Genomic DNA, 20178 nt, shown 5'->3' with positions numbered 1-20178 from the left:
GAACCCCCATGAGAGACTCCATTTTACAAACAACACCTCTCAATGAATTCAACTAGGGATACAGGTAGGTCACAGAATTTTTTACCATTGGGCAATGAAGAAAAAAATTATTATATTTTTACCACCCAAATTTTACTTCAGCCGCAGATTACATTACAATTTCTGCTGAATCTAGAAATACCCCAAATGTGACTGTACAGTATTGCTTAGCCATATGGTGAGACTTGGGAGGGACAGAGAGCTATTGTCAAATTTTCTGATCACCCAGCAAACATTGGAGTGATCCGGCAGATCTCAACCTGCAAAAGTCCGACTGGAGAGGTGCTGAGTAGTGATGAGCGAATATACTCGTTACATGTGGGGGTTGCCTGGTTGCTAGGGAATCTCCACATGTACTTATGCTGGCTAACAGATGTAAATCATTCAGCTGCGGCAAGAAAAACTAAATCTCCGAGCACTAAAAAATACTTGGAGGACCCCCGAGCATGCTCGAGAAATCTCGAGTAACGAGTATATTCGCTCATCACTAGTGCTGAGAGCTGATGAAGATGGCAGTTGGTAAATATAATACTACTAGATGGTGGCCCGATTCTAACGCATCGGGTATTCTAGAATATGCATGTCCACGTAGTATATTGCCCAGCCACGTAGTATATTGCCCAGCCACATAGTATATTGCCCAGTCACATAGTATATTGCCCAGCCACGTAGTATATTGCCCAGCCACGTAGTATATTGCCCAGTCATGTAGTATATTGCCCAGTGATGTAGTATATTGCCCAGCCATGTAGTATATTGCCCAGTGACATAGTATATTGCCCAGCCACGTAGTATATTGCCCAGTCACATAGTATATTGCCCAGTGACGTAGTATATTGCCCAGCCACGTAGCATATTGCCCAGTTACGTAGTATATTGCCCAGTGACGTAGTATACATCACAGAGCCACATAATATATTGCCCAGCCACGTAGTATATTGCCCAGCCACATAGTATATTGCCCAGTGACATAGTATATTGCCCAGCCACATAGCATATTGCCCAACCACGTAGTATATTGCCCAGTCACATAGTATATTGCCCAGCCGCGTAGTATATTGCCCAGCCACGTAGTATATTGCCCAGTCATGTAGTATATTGCCCAGTGACGTAGTATATTGCCCAGTGATATAGTATATTGCCCAGCCACGTAGTATATTGCCCAGTCACATAGTATATTGCCCAGTGACGTAGTATATTGCCCAGCCACGTAGCATATTGCCCAGTTACGTAGTATATTGCCCAGTGACGTAGTATACATCACAGAGCCACATAATATATTGCCCAGCCATGTAGAATATTGGCCAGTCACGTAGTATATTGCCCAGCTACATAGTATATTGCCCAGCCACGTATGTCACAGGTTAAAAAATAAAAAAATAAACATATACTCACCTTCTGAGGGCCCCTTGTAGTTCAGTCACATGACCGTGACGTCATGGCAGGTCCTTCTCGAGCAGGCGCGCAGGACCTGTGATGACGTCGTGGTCACATGACCGTGACATCATGGCAGGTCCTTCTCGTGCAGGCACGCAGGACCTGTGATGACATCGTGGTCACATGACTGTGACGTCATGGCAGGTCCTTCTCCCATACCATCCTTGCCACTGATACCTGCCGCTTGCATGGAGCAGTCACCGGAGCGTCGCGAAAGGTGAGTATATAATGATTTATTTTTTTTTCATTATTTTTAACATTAAATGTTTTTACTATTGACGCTGCATAGGCAGCATCAATAGTAAAAACTTGGTCACACAGGTTTAATAGCGGCAGTAACGGAGTGAGTTACCCGCGGCATAATGCGGTCCGTTACCGCTGGCATTAACCCTGTGTGAGCTGTGACTGCGGGGAGTATGGAGCGGGCGCTGACTGCAGGGCAGTAGGGAGGGACTAATCGGACTGTGGCCATCGCTGATTGGTCGCGGCAGCCATGACAGGCAGCTGGCTAGACCAATCAGCGACTTGGATTCCATGACAGACAGAGGCCGCGACCAATGAATATCCCTGACAGACAGAAGGACAGACAGACAGAAAGAAGGAAGTGACCCTTAGACAATTATATAGTAGAAGGGCAAGGAACCTAGATTTGCAGCACAATCCAGTGTTGCAACAACAACAAAAAAATACTGGAGTGGTGCTTGAAACATTGATTTAAACGTTTCTTTTATAATTGTTATGGTAAATGTTTTATATTTTTCTTTCATTATTATTTAGACAATTAAATATACCTATATATCTTTGATAATTTAGTATTTTAGTATGAGTTTTATAAGTTTTATTCATAAAAGCAATAACACATGGCATTGTCTCTGATAAAGACATATCTTTGTGTTAAAGTTTTCCTTTGTTTCTAAAAGTATAGCAAACTGGACAGAGCTAGTTTCAAGGAATTCAGCAGAATCGATAATTTACGACTTTGTTATTCCCAACTTAAATATTTTCTTTCTTAGGTAATGTAATGTATTAAGCCATTCCCCTTTTCTTATCTTTGTGATATTAATAAAAACTTCTGACTGAGTATCTGAGATTCAGACAAGCCTCGTACACTTACAGAAACTGGATGTGTGCTGTTACCTCTGATTAATCGACTCCCTGATTTGATCAAAACTGGCAAACATGTAAAACCTTTTGAGTTTCTCCTTTCTTTCCATATAGAAGGTTTCCTCATCATAATCTTTCTTATGATCTGATTCTTACTTTGGTAGATGGCTATACAATCTAAAGGGGTTGTCTGTTTTTGAAAACTTTACCTTATTCAGAATCCTCATTTTTGAGGCACAACGGAAAATGGTTAGAAAAACAACTTTTTCTTTGAGAAACTTGTGCTGTTCATCCCATTCATTGATTTGACATTAGGTAACAGTTCATTCTCCTTTTATTTTTTTAAGCAAAATTGAACACTTTCTGTCTAGCTTCCCCTTAGATTACAACTTAACATTTGAGTTCTTAGTCACTAGATCTTTATGAGCTAATTATCAAGAGATGTTTTAACAGTTATTGGATGTCCAAATTGAACCCCTCCCTTCAAGATTCCTGCAATAAAGGCTTGTTGTGTACCACTGTATGTTGCAGTATGGGTGCAGACATATAGTTTTAAGGTAAACAATCATATTATGGCAGCGCATTACTGACAGAGAAAGCTCTGTATGATTTTGTGTGAATATAGAGACATACTTAAGATCTTACAGTCTACAGGTGGTATATTTTGGCTTGCAAAACACGGAGTCTGTCGAATCTTGATTTTTAGTACTCTTGAGGATTTGTTTGTAGATCAATGTTTGTGCAACTTTCATGGCAGTCTACAATTCAGAGTGAAGGGCTGAAGGACATTCTATAGTGCTGCGATCTCTTAGGCTGGGTTCACATTGAGTTATAGGCGTACGTTAGATGGACTACATTACACTGCAGCATAACGCGGTGTAACGCAGTCCGTTAATGCTGCCATTAAGTCCGATGTCGGACGCATCACTAGCACACGCCCACAATGGGCGTGTGCTAGCGATGTCCCTTCATTGAGTGACGGACCCTGGGACACGGGCTGCAGCATTTCCTGGTCCGTCACTGCTAGCGCAGATAGAGCTAGCAGATGCTCTAACTGCGATAGCGCGATGACATATCGGCATTTGCGTTAACAGCAGCCCGTTAACACATGTGTTGAACGGGCTGCTGTTAACGCAATGTGAACCTAGCCTTACATGGTTATGAAGCTCTTATTTCTTTCTGCGTTAACTTGTAACAGTTATTACATGTCATTGTGCAGGGTTTACAAATGTTCATCAAGCAAAATGGGTCAACAATTTAAGCCAACAAAAATTATCAAGAAATTACTCGAATTAACATAAATAAACATTGCTTTTTAACACGAATAAACTTTTCAGACAAAAGCAAAACATAAAACACCTCTACTAAAGGTCCTTAATAGTGATGAGCGAGTATACTCGTTGCTCGGGTGTTCGAGTATTTGTAATGCTCGGAAATTCAGTTTTCCTTGCTGCAGCTGCATGATTTGGGGCTACTAGACAGCTTGATTACATGTGGGGATTCCCTAGCAACCAGGCAACCCCCACATGTACTCAGGCTCTGAGCAGTCATAAATACTCGGAGACCACCCTAGCGTGCTCAGGAAAACCCGAGCAACGAGTACACTTGCTCATCACTAGTCCTTAAGTATTACAGTTCTACCATACTTTAAATGCTTCTAAAATATGTTAATATCTGAAATATGGAATTTAAAGTTCTGACATTGGCATATTCAAAACTAATGAAAAGTATGAAAATATGTATTTATAAAAATACATAAAACACAAAGAAATAAGAGTGCAACAAAATAAAACAAAATCTTTAACAAACAAAATAAAACTATTCCTTTGTTTTAAAATAAAAGTTTTAACTAGAGTCTAGCATAATTGGGATTATATGTTAATATGTGATAATATAATGTATATACAATTTATAACATCTATTAATTCAATTTACATACAGTGGGGCAAAAAAGTATTTAGTCAGTCAGCAATAGTGCAAGTTCCACCACTTAAAAAGATGAGAGGTGTCTGTAATTTACATCATAGGTAGACCTCAACTATGGGAGACAAACTGAGAAAAAAAAATCCAGAAAATCACATTCTGTTTTTTTTTAACAATTTATTTGCATATTATGGTGGAAAATAAGTATTTGGTCAGAAACAAACAATCAAGATTTCTGGCTCTCACAGACCTGTAACTTCTTCTTTAAGAGTCTCCTCTTTCCTCCACTCATTACCTGTAGTAATGGCACCTGTTTAAACTTGTTATCAGTATAAAAAGACACCTGTGCACACCCTCAAACAGTCTGACTCCAAACTCCACTATGGTGAAGACCAAAGAGCTGTCAAAGGACACCAGAAACAAAATTGTAGCCCTGCACCAGGCTGGGAAGACTGAATCTGCAATAGCCAACCAGCTTGGAGTGAAGAAATCAACAGTGGGAGCAATAATTAGAAAATGGAAGACATACAAGACCACTGATAATCTCCCTCGATCTGGGGCTCCACGCAAAATCCCACCCCGTGGGGTCAGAATGATCACAAGAACGGTGAGCAAAAATCCCAGAACCACGCGGGGGGACCTAGTGAATGAACTGCAGAGAGCTGGGACCAATGTAACAAGGCCTACCATAAGTAACACACTACGCCACCATGGACTCAGATCCTGCAGTGCCAGACGTGTCCCACTGCTTAAGCCAGTACATGTCCGGGCCCGTCTGAAGTTTGCTAGAGAGCATTTGGATGATCCAGAGGAGTTTTGGGAGAATGTCCTATGGTCTGATGAAACCAAACTGGAACTGTTTGGTAGAAACACAACTTGTCGTGTTTGGAGGAAAAAGAATACTGAGTTGCATCCATCAAACACCATACCTACTGTAAAGCATGGTGGTGGAAACATCATGCTTTGGGGTTGTTTCTCTGCAAAGGGGCCAGGACGACTGATCCGGGTACATGAAAGAATGAATGGGGCCATGTATCGTGAGATTTTGAGTGCAAACCTCCTTCCATCAGCAAGGGCATTGAAGATGAAACGTGGCTGGGTCTTTCAACGTGACAATGATCCAAAGCACACCGCCAGGGCAACGAAGGAGTGGCTTCGTAAGAAGCATTTCAAGGTCCTGGAGTGGCCTAGCCAGTCTCCAGATCTCAACCCTATAGAAAACCTTTGGAGGGAGTTGAAAGTCCATGTTGCCAAGCGAAAAGCCAAAAACATCACTGCTCTAGAGGAGATCTGCATGGAGGAATGGGTCAACATACCAACAACAGTGTGTGGCAACCTTGTGAAGACTTACAGAAAACGTTTGACCTCTGTCATTGCCAACAAAGGATATATTACAAAGTATTGAGATGAAATTTTGTTTCTGACCAAATACTTATTTTCCACCATAATATGCAAATAAATTGTTAAAAAAAACAGACAATGTGATTTTCTGGATTTTTTTTTTTTCAGTTTGTCTCCCATAGTTGAGGTCTACCTATGATGTAAATTACAGACACCTCTCATCTTTTTAAGTGGTGGAACTTGCACTATTGCTGACTGACTAAATACTTTTTTGCCCCACTGTATAGGAAAGGGAGTGTTAATAAAAATGTCTTATAAAAGTTATAGGAAGTTAACCCACCCCCATTATAATCAATATCTATTTTTTTAAATACTACTCATCAGATATAGTGATTATTTCGTAAGAAATTATGCAAATCTCATTGCGTGCACAGGTAGTTGACATAATTTACCATGAATAGGTGAACACCTTTTAACTTTGATTGTAGAGGCTTAGGGATTTGTTATATTAAATGTATCTACACCTTAGGTTATAGTCTCCAGAATATTCTCTGATACTGGGAGTGAGCAGTCATGTGACCACTATAATGCGATTTGCATACTTCCGGCCACATAGAACTAGACATGTCCAGTGCGCGTCTAGTCGGCACTTGACTACATGTATGGAAAAAGGATACTTGCAGTCACACGTCGTGCTGACATCAAAGAATCCTCTCAGCACTCAATGCTTGCGATCTGAATTTACAAGTCTGCAGTCACATATAGTAACTGCAGACTTGCACTCTAAGGCTGGACAAGCCCTTAAAGCAAGGGTGAAATTGATGCGTTGCAAAAGTTCAAGGCCATAAGTCAGTTAATAGTGGTTCTACGGGGGTGTAACAGAAACAAAGTCACAAATGTATTGGTGTGGAATAGAATTCAGCAACTAAAAAGACAAAATCAGGACTAAGTGCTGAAAATGGAACCAGAAAGGTATGAAAATATATGTGTTAGTTTAGCGCCAGTGCCGCTTCACAAGTCCCCTTCCTCCTCTCAGCAGGAACCCCGTCGTATTCACTTACCCTCCCATTCTGCTCCGGTCTCAGCAGCGTCTGCTTTCACCCAGGACCTTAGCACGATACCCAGGTTTACTGGGAGTGTGTTTAGGGAGTGCGTTTTCTGCCTCTTAATTTGGCAGTGTGTGCGCTTCTCAAAACATGCCCAGCAATTAGCAGCGAGATGTCTGATATATAAGGCTCCCTTCGCTATTGGGAGGTGCCTTAGCAACATTATCTATCAGTCTGCATTCCTGTTACCTAGTCGTAAGGTCCCTGTACCTGTGCTCCCAGAATATGAACCTGTCCATCCTGTCTGAACCAGATTCTGCTCATCCTGTCTGAACTTGATCATGTCCATCCTGCTTTAACCTGAGCCTGTCCTACCTCTAGCCAAGTCCTGAGCCTGATCTGTCTTGTCCTCATCTATACCGTTACATTTACCTGTTCAGTCTGAATGAGCACCTGTGATCCTGCTCCCGAGCTTGCCTTGTGTTCCTGGAACTATGTGGTGCGTTACTGATCCTGAACCTGTTTTTTCTAACCAGCTGCATATCCTTCAGTTAGCAAGTTCTTAACTGGTTCTGGTTCCCTGCCTCTTTGGTGGTCAGCTGCTACAGCTCCAGGGTCTGTCCTGGATTGGCAACGGGTGTCCACTTGGGTTCAAGTCTAACCACACCATCTGGGATTCTAGTGAAGAAACAGGTGTTTGTTTAGTTACGCCCCTTCAGGCTTTCCCAGAACAGTGGTACAGTGGTTCCACAACCACGTGCTAATAGTTTGCTAAAGGTACCTTCACATTTAGCGACGCTGCAGCGATACCGACAACGATCCGGATCGCTGCAGCGTCGCTGTTTGGTCGCTGGAGAGCTGTCACACAGACCGCTCTCCAGCGACCAACGATGCCGGTAACCAGGGTAAACATCGGGTAACTAAGCGCAGGGCCGCGCTTAGTAACCCGATGTTTACCCTGGTTACCATGCTAAAAGTAAAAAAAAACAAACACTAGATACTTACCTACCGCTGTCTGTCCTCCAGCGCTGCGCTCTGCTTCTCTGCTCTCCTCCTGTACTGTCTGGGAGCCGGAAAGCAGAGCGGTGACGTCACCGCTCTGCTTTCCGGCTCACAGACAGTACAGGAGGAGTGCAGAGCGCAGCGCTGGAGGACAGACAGCGGTAGGTAAGTATGTACTGTTTTTTTTTTTTTACTTTTAGCATGGTAACCAGGGTAAACATCGGGTTACTAAGCGCGGCCCTGCGCTTAGTTACCCGATGTTTACCCTGGTTACCAGTGAAGACATCGCTGGATCGGTGTCACACACGCCGATCCAGCGATGTCTCCAGGGAGTCCAGCGACGAAATAAAGTTCTGGACTTTATTCAGCGACCAACGATCTCCCAGCAGGGGCCTGATCGTTGGTCGCTGTCACACATAACGATTTAATTAACGATATCGTTGCTACGTCACAAATAGCAACGATATCGTTAACAATATCGTTATGTGTGAAGGTACCTTAAGGCAATGGAACCTGCTGACTGTCATACCCCTCCATCGGAGAGACCAGCAAGATAAGATCTTGAGATTTCTGTGGACTGTGAACACTCACCTGAAAACACTATAACATCTGCAGCACTAACCCCTCTGGTTCAAGCTGCAGCAATCTCGTCCGTAACTATTCAGTCCGCAAGTCATGTTCCAGGTCTTGGACCCCGTCTGTCTTCACTATCATGTTTTGACAGAGATCTGAAGCAATGCCAAGGATTTATTAACCAGGGCTTTCTGCACTTTGAACTACTGTATATTTATCAGAACCCAAAGGAAGGAAAAAAGGAATGTATTTAACAATACGCAAAATTTATTAATGCATTTACATCAAAATAAATAAATAAAAATAAATAAAAATGGATGCCTCATGTCAGACAATAGAGACACAGAAAAAAATTGACTAACACCCTTTTTTTTAGGTAAAGTATAGTGTTGCATTAAGCTAAGTGGTCACAATCACCTGCACATTTGGCTGCATGAATAGATATATATTGCATTATATTTTCAATCCTAGGCTAAAGTGCTTGTTGTAAAAGTGTATGTGACTATACATGTTCATATAGAAGGATAATATTAATCAAGTAGTCATAAGGTGCCATGGTGCGTGGAGAATCTACTGTTGCTGTTGTCTAGAGTACAATGAATACAGCAATGAATACATTCATAGAATAGGACTGAATAAATGGTCATAAGGTGCCACAGTGCATAGAAAATAAGCTGTTGTAAAGTGCAATAGTAATTTATACCATCATCACATATAAAATATGACAATATAAGTGTAACACCCACATTGAGTAAAGTGCATAATGAATTATACATGGGGTAAGCCAAAATTTTCTGCGTCTCCCATCCCAACACGCATTTAGAGGATTAATATTCCGGGTGAGTGCTCAAATGGAGAGGTTATGATTATTTAAAGTGCCCATGGACCAATCTGAAATCGTTTGTGCTGACACGTGATGTCAGTATGAAATGGAGGCTGATCACTGTGATGAAGTCCGCCCCATCCTAATCATGTAAGCTGTGATAATTGTCGGCTCATCTGGTACTGACATCACTGCTGCAAGGGACCTCCCACTTCCGGTGGTGATGGAATGCATGCATTCCACCCGGACGTTTGGGCTCAGCAAACTACATCTTCTGCCATCTCCTCTATACTTGTGTCATAGTTTATCTGGACGATATCTTGGTATTCTCTCCAGATCTGCCCTCTCATAGGTGGAGTGTTCGCCAAGTCCTGCAGTGTCTTAAGGAGAATAGCCTGCATGCTAAATTTGAAAAATGCAGTTTTGAACAATCGTCTGTTTTTTCAGGTAATATCATCTTGGACACAGGCTTGAAGATGGATCTGGAGAAAGTGTCTTCCATCCTCAAGTGGCTGTGCCCTGCTGGCATAAAGGCTATCCAGTGATTCCTAGGATTCGCCAATTACTACCGACAATTTATTCTGCATTTCTCGTGCTGACAGCTCTCATTTCTGTTATGATCTTTTAGGGTGCTAATCCAAAGGTATGGACTCCTGTGGCTGAGAACACTTTTCTCTCCCTGAACAGGTCTTTTCCTCCACTTCAGTATTACATAGACCAAAAGTGAACAAACAATTCTTGCTGGAGGTAGATGCTTCGTCTTCTGGGGAAGGAGCAGTTCTCACCCAAAAGTGTCCCTCCGGTTGTATGGTTACCTCTGTTTTTTTCTCCAAGGCCTTCTCTGTACCGGAGTGCAACTATTCGATTGGTGTCTGAGAGTTGTTGGCAATTAAGATGGATCTAGAAGAGTGGTGGGATCTTCTCGAGGGAGCAGTCCATCATATTGTGATTTATACAGACCATAAGAACCTGGCCTATCTATAGGTAGCACAAAGATTGAACCTTCACCAGGCTAGTCGGTCGTTATTTTTTGCCAGTTTTGACTTTGTTCTGCATTTTCAACCAGCTGCCAAGAATATCAAGGCTTATGTACTTTCTCACTCCTTTCTGTCCATCTACCAAGGAGGAGGAACAACTCAACATCTAGCCATCCAAGATAGTTACTATGGCTCCGGTAAAATTGTCCCAAATTCTTCCAGGAAAGACCTCAGTGGAAAAATTGGATGAGAGGCGAGTCCTGCTAAGAGTTCACTCCTCTAAGGTGGCCAGCCATGCCAGGCAAAGAAAGGCATTGCAGCTGATCTGACATCACTATTGGAAGGTCCACCATGTGCAAGGAAATTATGGAGTTCGTTACCGCCTGTCCTTTCTGTGCCTGCAACAAGTCCAAGGCAACTGCAGTCCAGGTGATTGCTACCGCTGTTTTTTGCTCTCTGTGCCTCAGTAGCATATCTCCATGGACTTTATCACGTACCTACCTGTGTCTTCTGGCTACTCTGTCATCTGGGTAGTGGTGGATCACTCCTTGAAAATAGCTCATATTACTGCATTGCCAAGCCTGCCTTCCACTCCAGAGCTTGCGAGCTTTGTGCAAACTTTTAACAGTAGTGGTGACCTTCTCTTCTGCGTACTATCCTCAATCCAACGGACAGAGAGAGTCAGCCAGGTTCTGGCCAGCTTCTTGTAGCACTTCACAAATGCAAATCATGATGATTGGGTCAAACGCTTACCATGGGCAGAGTTCTCCTATAACAATCACGTGAGTCTTCGTCACTGTCCTTTGGGTGACAGCCAGGAATCATTCTTCTGGTGTCAGCTACTTCTGGTGCACCAGCAGCCAATGCTTTCACAAAAGATTTCTCGCAGGTATGGTAGGACACAAAAGCCACTCTAGAGAGATTGCTTGAGTGTATGAAGAAACATGTGAACAAGAGATGCTTGTACCCACCTTGTTAACATCCAGGGGATAAGGTGTGGCTACCTTCTAAGTACATCCATCTCAAGATCACATCCTACAAGTTGGGCACTCACTTCATCGGTCCCTTTGAAGTTATCAAGTAAAATAAAGCTGTATCTTATAAATTGAAACTGCCAGTCTTTTTAAGAGTACCCACATGTCCCTAGTGAAGCTGGTCATCTTCAATTCCTTCTTCAAGGATCCTGGTACAAAGCCTGTTCCCATCAGCTCTGAGGATGTCTTTGAGGTGAAGATTATCTCAGCCTTGAAGGTGAGAGTAAAAACTTTTCTTAGTTGATTGGAAGGGATTTGGACCTTAAGAAAGGTCTTGGGTGCCCAAAGAAAATATTCAAGCTCCACTTCTTCTACAGAAATTCCTTGCGGGTTTGAAGAAAAGGAAGGGAATTAGAACAGTGCTGGTGCCCCTGCACAAGTTCACTTCCTCCTCTCATGAACGCTGGCGTGTTCATTTCCTTTCCAAGCCTACTCTGATCACAGCTGCATCTGCTTCCCCTCAGGACTGCGCACGGTACACAAGTCTCCTGGGAGTGTGCTTAGGGTGTGCTTTCTGCCTGTTAAAGAGGCAGTGTGCTATTCTGATAAAATCCCCAGCCAATAGCTTGTTGTAAGGTCCCTGTACCTGTGCTGATGTCTTCATTAGGTGATAGATCAGCACAGTTTCTATACTGCATTTATTTCCTACTAGCTGAAGAGCCCGGCGTTGCCTGGGCATAGTAAATATCTGTGGTTAGTTATAGCACATCACTTCTCTTATTTTCCCATCACGCCTCTCATTTTCCCAATCACATCTTTAATTTTCCCCCTCACATCTCTCATTTTCTCCCTCACACCTCTCATTTTCTCCCTCACTCCTCTCATTCCCCCCTAACACTTGTCATTTCGACCTCACATCTGTCATTTTCCGATCACTACACTATTTTCCCTCACTCCTCTCATTTTGCACTCACACCTTATACATCTCCTGTATATAGTATATACCTGTATGTCATCTCCCCTGTATATAGTATATACCTGCTGTGTGTCATCTCCCCTGTATATAGTATATACCTGTATGTCATCTCCTCCTATATATAGTATATACCTGTATGTCATCTCCTCCTATATATAGTATATACGTGTATGTCATCTCCTCCTATATATAGTATATACCTGTATGTCATCTCCTTCTATATATAGTATATACCTGTATGTCATCTCCTCCTATATATAGTATATACCTGTGTGTCATCTCCCCTGTATATAGTATATATCTGTGTGTCATCTCCCCTGTATATAGTATATATCTGTGTGTCATCTCCTCCTGTATATAGTATATACCTGTATGTCATCTTCTATATATAGCATATACCTGTATGTCATCTCCTCCTGTATATAGTATATACCTGTAGATAATCTGCTCCTGTATATTGTATATACCTGTGTGTCATCTCCTCCTCTATATAGTATATACCTGTGTGTCATCTCTCCTGTATATAGTATATATCTGTGTGTCATCTCCCCTGTATATAGTATATACCTGTGTGATCTCCTGTATTAGACCTCATTAACACGTTATTTGCTCAGTATTTTTACCTCAGTATTTGTAAGATAAATTGGCAGCCTGATAAATCCCCAGCCAACAGGAAGCCCTCCCCCTGGCAGTATATATTAGCTTACACATACACATAATAGACAGGTCATGTGACTGACAGCTGCTGTATTTCCTATATGGTACATTTGTTGCTCTTGTAGTTTGTCTGCTTATTAATCAGATTTTTATTTTTGAAGGCTAATACCAGACTTGTGTGTGTTTTAGGGCGAGTTTCGTTTGTCAAGTAGTGTGTGTTGAGTTGTGTGTGGCGACATGCATGTAGCGACTTTTGTGAGATGAGTTTTGTGTGGCAACATGCGTGTAGCAACTTTTTGTGTGTCGAGTTGCATGTGACAGGTTAGTGTAGCAAGTTGTGTGCAGCAAGATTTGCGCATGGCGAGTTTTGCGCGTGGTTAGTTTTATGTCTGGTGCCTTTTGAGTATGTGCAAGTTTTGTGTAAGGCAACTTTTGCATGTGTTGCAAATTTTGTGCATGTGGCAATTTTTCCGTGTGTGCAAGTTTTGCGTGTGGCGAGTTTTCCATGAGGTGAGTTTTGCACTTGTGGCGAGTTTTGCGTGAGCCTAGTTTTTGCATGTGGCGAGTTTTGCGCGTGGCGAGTTTTGAGCGGCGACTTTTGTGTTCCGACTTTTATGTGGCGAGGTTGGTGTATGTGTGGTGAAATGTGTGCTGAGGGTGGTATATGTGTTCAAGCACGTGGTAGTGTGTGGCGCATTTTGTGTGTGTGTTCATATCCCCGTGTGTGGTGAGTATCCCATGTCGGGGCCCCACCTTAGCAACTGTACGGTATATACTCTTTTGCGCCATCGCTCTCATTCTTTAAGTCCCCCTTGTTCACATCTGGCAGCTGTCAATTTGCCTCCAACACTTTTCCTTTCACTTTTCCCCATTATGTAGATAGGGGAAAAATAGTTTGGTGAATTGGAAAGCGCGGAGTTAAAATTTCACCTCACAACATAGCCTATGATGCTCTCAGGGTCCAGACGTGTGACTGTTCAAAATTTTGTGGCTGTAGCTGCGACGCCTCCAACACTTTTCCTTTCACTTTTTTCCCCATTATGTAGATAGGGGCAAAATTGTTTGGTGAATTGGAAAGCGCGGGGTTAAAATTTCCCCTCACAACGTAGGCTATGATGCTCTCAGGGTCCAGACGTGTGACTGTGCAAAATTTTGTTTCTGTAGCTGCGACGCCTCCAACACTTTTCCTTTCACTTTTTTCCCCATTATGTAGATAGGGGCAAAATTGTTTGGTGAATTGGAAAGCGTGGGGTTAAAATTTCACCTCACAACGTAGCCTATGACGCTCTCAGGGTCCAGACGTGTGACTGTGCAAAATTTTGTTGCTGTAGCTGCGACGCTTCCAACACTTTTCCTTTCACTTTTTTCCCCATTATGTAGATAGGGGCAAAATTGTTTGGTGAATTGGAAAGTGCGGGGTTAAAATTTCCCCTCACAACGTAGGCTATGATGCTCTCAGGGTCCAGACGTGTGACTGTGCAAAATTTTGTTTCTGTAGCTGCGACGCCTCCAACACTTTTCCTTTCACTTTTTTCCCCATTATGTAGATAGGTGCAAAATTGTTTGGTGAATTGGAAAGCGTGGGGTTAAAATTTCACCTCACAACGTAGCCTATGACGCTCTCAGGGTCCAGACGTGTGACTGTGCAAAATTTTGTTGCTGTAGCTGCGACGCTTCCAACACTTTTCCTTTCACTTTTTTCCCCATTATGTAGATAGGGGCAAAATTGTTTGGTGAATTGGAAAGCGCGGGGTTAAAATTTCCCCTCACAACGTAGGCTATGATGCTCTCAGGGTCCAGACGTGTGACTGTGCAAAATTTTGTTTCTGTAGCTGCGACGCCTCCAACACTTTTCCTTTCACTTTTTTCCCCATTATGTAGATAGGGGCAAAATTGTTTGGTGAATTGGAAAGCGTGGGGTTAAAATTTCACCTCACAACGTAGCCTATGACGCTCTCAGGGTCCAGACGTGTGACTGTGCAAAATTTTGTTGCTGTAGCTGCGACGCTTCCAACACTTTTCCTTTCACTTTTTTCCCCATTATGTAGATAGGGGCAAAATTGTTTGGTGAATTGGAAAGCGCGGGGTTAAAATTTCCCCTCACAACATAGGCTATGATGCTCTCAGGGTCCAGACGTGTGACTGTGCAAAATTTTGTTTCTGTAGCTGCGACGCCTCCAACACTTTTCCTTTCACTTTTTTCCCCATTATGTAGATAGGGGCAAAATTGTTTGGTGAATTGGAAAGCGTGGGGTTAAAATTTCACCTCACAACGTAGCCTATGACGCTCTCAGGGTCCAGACGTGTGACTGTGCAAAATTTTGTTGCTGTAGCTGCGATGCTTCCAACACTTTTCCTTTCACTTTTTTCCCCTTTATGTAGATAGGGGCAAAATTGTTTGGTGAATTGGAAAGCGCGGGGTTAAAATTTCCCCTCACAACGTAGGCTATGATGCTCTCAGGGTCCAGACGTGTGACTGTGCAAAATTTTGTTTCTGTAGCTGCGACGCCTCCAACACTTTTCCTTTCACTTTTTTCCCCATTATGTAGATAGGGGCAAAATTGTTTGGTGAATTGGAAAGCGTGGGGTTAAAATTTCACCTCACAATGTAGCCTATGACGCTCTCAGGGTCCAGACGTGTGACTGTGCAAAATTTTGTTGCTGTAGCTGCGACGCCTCCAACACTTTTCCTTTCACTTTTTTCCCCATTATGTAGATAGGGGCAAAATTGTTTGGTGAATTGGAAAGTGCGGGGTTAAAATTTCACCTCACAACATAGCCTATGACGCTCTCGGGGTCCAGACGTGTGACTGTGCAAAATTTTGTGGCTGTAGCTGCGACGGTGCAGATGCCAATCCCGGACATACACACACACACACATACACACACACACATTCAGCTTTATATAGTAGATTCATGTACTCCTTATTGACAGTCTTTCTTTCTCCACCCAGAGACTAACTCCCTGCGACTGAGATATATTTTCCCCTTTCTACTTTTGAGATCTATGCGACAGCCCCTCCCCCCACACACCTCTGCTATCTGTACCAGTTAACACAGAGAAAATAGAGTAGAAGAACAGAGAGAGCAGTAGGAACCAGTATCGCTGTCGGATTTGTAACATTTTTGCATAGCACTCAGCTAGATATGGAAATTACAGACATCTGCATCAGCTAAATGGTAAAAACATTTCAATGTAGGCTACTTAGCATGTTGCTTAACTTTAATTTAAGTACGAAAAATTAACAATAAAAAAATTCAGCATGAAGTTATATGTAGTCTTTAAGTGTATATTCGCACAGCATGTTTTAGATGCTGGAATACCCGAATCGATTTTGAAGCAGAAGATGCTTCAGTAAAACACCAGCAGCGTTTCTCCTGAAGTGCCTTCTTTGATGTCTTATGGATCAGGTTTAGGCAGCTTTACCACCTTGTTTTCTTTTCTTTTTTAATTACATATTTGAGATAGTTTCATCAGAAGAATGATCAGGTTACTTAGTTTACCAGTTTCAAATAGAGATGAGCGAATGTGCTCTGATGAGGTGTGATTCGATCATGGTCGGGTGCTAACCGAGTGATTTCGGCATGCTCGAATTATTTGTTTGAGTCCCCGTGCCTGCATGTCTCGTGACTGTTCAACAGCTGCAGCACATGCAAGGATTGGCTAACAAACTGGAAATCCAAGCATGTGTTGCAGCTGTCGAGCAGCCATGAGACATGCAACTGCGACTAGGGTTGAGCGAAACGGGTCGTTCATTTTCAAAAGTCGCCGACTTTTGGCAAAGTCGGGTTTCATGAAACCCGATCCGACCCCTGTGCGGGGTCGGCCATGCGGTACGCGACTTTCGCGCCAAAGTCGCGTTTCAATGACGCGAAAAGCGCCATTTCTCAGCCAATGAAGGTAAACGCAGAGTGTGGGCAGCGTGATGACATAGGTCCTGGTCCCCACCATCTTAGAGAAGGGCATGGCAGTGATTGGCTTGCTGTCTGCGGCGTCACAGGGGCTATAAAGGGGAGTTCCCGCCGATCGCCATGTTACTGCTGCTGATCTGAGCTTAGGGAGAGGTTGCTGCCGCTTCGTCAGAAGCAGGGATAGCGTTAGGCAGGGTCCATTAACCACCAAACCGCTTGTGCTGTAGCGATTTCCACTGCCCAACACCACCTTCGGTGTGCAGGGACAGTGGAAGCTACATTTTTTTTTTTTTTTCCCTCAGCGCTGTAGCTCATTGGGCTGCCCTAGAAGGCTCCCTGATAGCTGCATTGCTGTGTGTACGCCGCTGTGCAAACCAACTGCTTTTTTCAAAGCACAAATCCTCTTGTTCCTTCCTTTCTGCACAGCTATCTTGTTTGTTTGTCCACACTTTTTATTTAATTTGTGCATCAGTCCACTCCTTATTGCTGCCTGCCATACCTGGCTGAGATTACTGCAGGGAGATAGTAATTGAAGGACACTCCCTGTTTTTTTTTTTTTTTTTGTGGGAGATTAAGATTGACATTTCTGCTAGAGTGCCATCCCTGTCTGTGTCATCTCTCACTCAGTGGGCCATAGAAAGCCTATTTATTTTTTTGCTTGATTTGGGTTACAAAATCTACCTGAAAAAATCACTACATCAATCAGTGGGAGAAAAATATTGGCCTCAGGGCTTGTGTGCCACTCTTGACTCCTGTCTGCATCATCACTCACTCAGTGGGCCATAGAAAGCCTATTTATTTTTTTGCTTGATTTTGGTTCTAAAATCTACCTGAAAAAATCACTACATCAATCAGTGGGAGAAAAATATTGGCCTCAGGGCTTGTGTGCCACTCCTGACTCCTGTGTGCATCATCACTCACACAGTGGGCCATAGAAAGGCCATTTTTTTTTTTTTTTTTGCTTTATTTGGGTTCTAAATTCTACCTGAAAAAATCAATAAATCAATCAGTGGGAGATTAATATTGGCCTTTGGGCTTGTGTGCCAGTCCTAAGCGTGCCATCTCTCTCTCTCAGATAGTGGGCCATAGAAAGCCTATTTATTTATTTTTTTTTTTATTGGGTTTATAAATTTTCCCTGGAAAAAAAAAAAAAGTGGGAGATTAATATTGGCCTCTGGGCTTGTGTGCCACTCCTGAGCGTGCCATTTCTCTCACAAATAGTGGGCCATAGAAAGCCTATTTATTTTTTTTTTTTTGGTTTTATAAATTCTCCCTTAAAAAAAAAAGGGAGATTAATATTGGCCTTTGGGCTTGTGTGCCAGTCCTAAGCGTGCCATCTCTCTCTGTCTCTCAGATAGCGGGCCATAGAAAGCCTATTTATTATTTTTTTTATTGGGTTTATAAATTTTCCCTGGAACAAAAAAAAAAAAGTGGGAGATAAATATTGGCCTCTGGGCTTGTGTGCCACTCCTGACTCCTGTGTGCGTCATCTCTCACTCAGTGGGCCATAGAAAGCCTTTTTTTGTTTTATTTGTTTTCTAAATTCTCCCTGAAAAAATCATTTTATTTTATTTGGTTTCTAAATTCTTCCTGAAAAAATCATTTTATTCTTTTTTTTTTTTTCCTAAAGTCTCCCTGAAAAAAAAAAAAAAAAAAAAATCAGTGGGAGATTAATATTGCCCTTTCTGCTTGTGTGCCAGTCTTGACTCCTGGGTGTGCCATCTCTCTCTCTCTCTCCAATTGTGGGCCATAGAAAGCCTATTATTTTTTTAGCTTGATTTGGGTTCCAAAATCTACCTGAAAAAATCACTACATCAATCAGTGGGAGATAAATATTGGCCTCTGGGCTTGTGTGCCACTCCTGACTCCTGTGTGCGTCATCTCTCACTCAGTGGGCCATAGAAAGCCTTTTTTTGTTTTATTTGTTTTCTAAATTCTCCCTGAAAAAATCATTTTATTTTATTTGGTTTCTAAATTCTTCCTGAAAAAATCATTTTATTCTATTTTTTTTTTCCTAAAGTCTCCCTGAAAAAACAAAAACAAAAAACAAATCAGTGGGAGATTAATATTGCCCTTTCTGCTTGTGTGCCAGTCTTGACTCCTGGGTGTGCCATCTCTCTCTCTCTCTCCAATTGTGGGCCATAGAAAGCCTATTATTTTTTTTAGCTTGATTTGGGTTCCAAAATCTACCTGAAAAAATCACTACATCAATCAGTGGGAGATAAATATTGGCCTCTGGGCTTGTGTGCCACTCCTGACTCCTGTGTGCGTCATCTCTCACTCAGTGGGCCATAGAAAGCCTTTTTTTGTTTTATTTGTTTTCTAAATTCTCCCTGAAAAAATCATTTTATTTTATTTGGTTTCTAAATTCTTCCTGAAAAAATCATTTTATTCTATTTTTTTTTCCTAAAGTCTCCCTGAAAAAAAAAAAAAAAAAAACAAATCAGTGGGAGATTAATATTGCCCTTTCTGCTTGTGTGCCAGTCTTGACTCCTGGGTGTGCCATCTCTCTCTCTCTCTCCAATTGTGGGCCATAGAAAGCCTATTATTTTTTTTAGCTTGATTTGGGTTCCAAAATCTACCTGAAAAAATCACTACATCAATCAGTGGGAGATAAATATTGGCCTCTGGGCTTGTGTGCCACTCCTGACTCCTGTGTGCGTCATCTCTCACTCAGTGGGCCATAGAAAGCCTTTTTTTGTTTTATTTGTTTTCTAAATTCTCCCTGAAAAAATCATTTTATTTTATTTGGTTTCTAAATTCTTCCTGAAAAAATCATTTTATTCTTTTTTTTTTTTTTTCCTAAAGTCTCCCTGAAAAAAAAAAAAAAAAACAAATCAGTGGGAGATTAATATTGCCCTTTCTGCTTGTGTGCCAGTCTTGACTCCTGGGTGTGCCATCTCTCTCTCTCTCTCCAATTGTGGGCCATAGAAAGCCTATTATTTTTTTAGCTTGATTTGGGTTCCAAAATCTACCTGAAAAAATCACTACATCAATCAGTGGGAGATAAATATTGGCCTCTGGGCTTGTGTGCCACTCCTGACTCCTGTGTGCGTCATCTCTCACTCAGTGGGCCATAGAAAGCCTTTTTTTGTTTTATTTGTTTTCTAAATTCTCCCTGAAAAAATCATTTTATTTTATTTGGTTTCTAAATTCTTCCTGAAAAAATCATTTTATTCTATTTTTTTTTCCTAAAGTCTCCCTGAAAAAAACAAAAAAAAAAAACAAATCAGTGGGAGATTAATATTGCCCTTTCTGCTTGTGTGCCAGTCTTGACTCCTGGGTGTGCCATCTCTCTCTCTCTCTAAAATTGTGGGCCATAGAAAGCCTATTATTTTTTTTAGCTTGATTTGGGTTCCAAAATCTACCTGAAAAAATCACTACATCAATCAGT

At 42.1% G+C, this 20178-nt stretch overlaps 1 protein-coding gene across 1 annotated transcript in view; it reads right to left on the bottom strand.

Annotated features, from left to right (window-relative positions):
* Positions 1-20178, bottom strand: part of CDH22 (cadherin 22) — a 628328-nt gene that overhangs the window by 411958 nt on the left and 196192 nt on the right. The window lies entirely within an intron of this gene.

The sequence above is a fragment of the Ranitomeya imitator genome, chromosome 2 (assembly GCF_032444005.1).
Source record: "Ranitomeya imitator isolate aRanImi1 chromosome 2, aRanImi1.pri, whole genome shotgun sequence".
Classification (NCBI taxonomy): Eukaryota; Metazoa; Chordata; class Amphibia; order Anura; family Dendrobatidae; genus Ranitomeya; species Ranitomeya imitator.
The sequence above is the reverse complement of the archived record's forward strand: the minus strand, read 5'-3'. Positions and strand labels throughout refer to the sequence as shown.